Source organism: Pygoscelis adeliae, unplaced genomic scaffold (assembly GCF_000699105.1).
Source record: "Pygoscelis adeliae isolate BGI_AS28 unplaced genomic scaffold, ASM69910v1 Scaffold31, whole genome shotgun sequence".
NCBI classification, from domain to species: Eukaryota; Metazoa; Chordata; class Aves; order Sphenisciformes; family Spheniscidae; genus Pygoscelis; species Pygoscelis adeliae.
In genome coordinates this window covers 3,229,702-3,232,253 of record NW_008824233.1, presented here as the reverse complement: position 1 = coordinate 3,232,253, position 2,552 = coordinate 3,229,702, and positions in this window count along the sequence as shown.

Below are 2,552 nucleotides of genomic sequence, written 5' to 3'. Positions count from 1 at the left end.
AAGACTGTAACCATACAAAGTACATTTGAGATTTGTAATGGATTCTTTTGTTGCCATCCTGGCTGTTTTTCAGGTAGGATCTCCTTCAAATAAACAAAGGGGAAAATTTCTCCACTATTATTGTAATGTAGAGTTTAAATGCAAGCAAGTGCTGGCCAAAATTGACCAAAAAGCAAGTAAAGTAGGAAGGGCAGGATGAAGAAAAGCACTTAATCTAAATGCACATTAGGAACCAGGTATTTCAGCTTGATGGCTTTGTAACAGTATGATGAGAAAGAGAAAAGGATTTGGTCAATTTTTCTTACATTATCCTTTTCCCTCAGTATCAAGAAGGAATGCTCACTTCCCTGCAAAATTTGACTGGCATTTCCTCTCTAACATAGGCAGTGAGGGGAATCAGGTTTGTCAGAAGTCCATGTTGCAGGGGTATTGTGTAGTGGAAAAAGTGGCCTTCTACGCAGCGCTTATCCTGCTGTACCATGACTTTAATAAGGGTTTTTTTGCCACTGTCTCACATGGCATTCTCAGAAGCAAACTACAGAAACAGTTTAGGTGAAAGTTCTGTAGCATGAAATATATACTGTAATACGTAGTATGGTAATTACTTGGAGAGTTATCGTCATTTTACCCCTCGAAATGGAGGGATGTATCATGAAGGCTTCTGCAAGGACGACGTCCAAGTCAAGTATTATCAGTGACTTGGATAACTGAATAGATAGTAGCCATTACCTTTCATTGTAGAAACAGCAAACCAATTTCTATTTAGACAATACTCAAATCATGAAAAACACAGCCCACAGGACACATAATTCAAATTAGTAATGGGAAGCGCAACAGAAAAAGCAAGAATGTGACTTTCTTGAAACTAAGAACCAGTGTTAAAACCTCCTTTTATCTATTTCTGAAAAAAAAATAAACCTTGATATGTGGAAGCCTTGCTCTGAGCATACATTTGGGAAGCAAGAGCATTTCTCATCTACTTTCAGCTGTACTTTTATGTTTTGTTCTCAAGGGAAATTCTACAGGCAATTGAAAGTCCATTCCTGTAGTCCACTGTAATAACACACGATTTTTTTTGAAAAAGGAATACAATATAGGTGGTATCATTTTTTTAAGTCAAAGGGCCCCTGCAAGAATACAAGGTTTGATGCAATCAGATTGTTGCACGGCTATAGTCTAAAATATATAACACTGATACAGTATGTATAACTAGGCTACAAGTCTATAACCTAGATTGCCTTAAATGAATAACCCCAAGTACTTCAAAGTTACAGCAGCTACACAACATATTAGTTTCTTAGAGAGCAAAATTTGCTCTACCATGTACGTAATTCCACTAAAGCTCAATGGGTTTTTGCATGCGACGAAAGACATAAAAAACCACTTTCCTAAATGGTTCAAGACACAAACTAATTAAACTGATGAAAACAAAACCCAATTCTTTCTTCAAAGCTGTAGCTGAGTAAATTATCTCTGTGAAACTCTTGTTCGGCTTTTCCGGTGCTTCATGAGTATGAATTTTGTACATATGGAAAACAACAAAGGCAAAACCATGGCTGATACTGAAAACAGTGTACAGCGTGAGGTAATGAGTGTTTTATACTAAGAGACTACTTAATGATGCTTGGCAGTGAGAATTCTATCTAAGCAGCATACTTGGATTTAAAGTCCACGTTCTCCGAAGTAATTGGAAAACTTACATAAATTTCAATTTTAGTAGGACCTGCATTTCTGAATACAGATTCATGCAAATTTATACTGATAGCCACATAATGCTTCAAAAAAGTTTAAAGGAAGAGAAAAATGGCATCTCAGCAGTATGTAGACAAAGGAATAGCTTTATTGTACATATAATTCTACACACATAGTCTTTGCGTACCTACTGTTCTGCATACTCTGTGTATAAAACCACAGACACTGCCTCAATTTTAATGGTGTTGCAGTTTTGTCATAGAAGAATTTTCCCTATGGCATAATGCACCAGAAATCTCATAATAATAAAAGAGGTGGTATGTCTCCGTACAGCAAGAATCTTTGCGACTGGTATCTATAGAGTATAATTAGCTCTGATTACATGCAATGGGCGTCTTAACATCCTCCCACTGTTTTTTAGTTTGACACCATGCGGAATTAAACCAGTCAAGTCTCAGGCAGAGACATCTGGAACACTTCGGAAATCTTGACTCGCTTTTATCATTGGTAAGCCAGTCAAAAGAGTCTCTTTTTACCTGAAAAATTTTAACTTCGACTGTTTCCAGTGTAGGGCAGAATATTTCTCAAAATAGCGACCGAGCTTTATGCAGATTTGACCGGGCTGTGCACTGCTTTTGTGTTTGGGCCATTGTAGCGAAAAAGTACCTCACGCCGTTACTACTTGAGCAAACCAGCCCCGGCTTCCCTCGGAGCTCGTACCACGGCGGGCACCGTTGGGAAGGGCTCGGTACCGCCTTTGCGGGGACCGCACGCCGACGGGGACCTCCTGGGGACCCCCTGCAGCAGCGGCGATACCGGCACCCGAATACCGGCCGCGGCGGGAGAAGGCTTCACCTCAG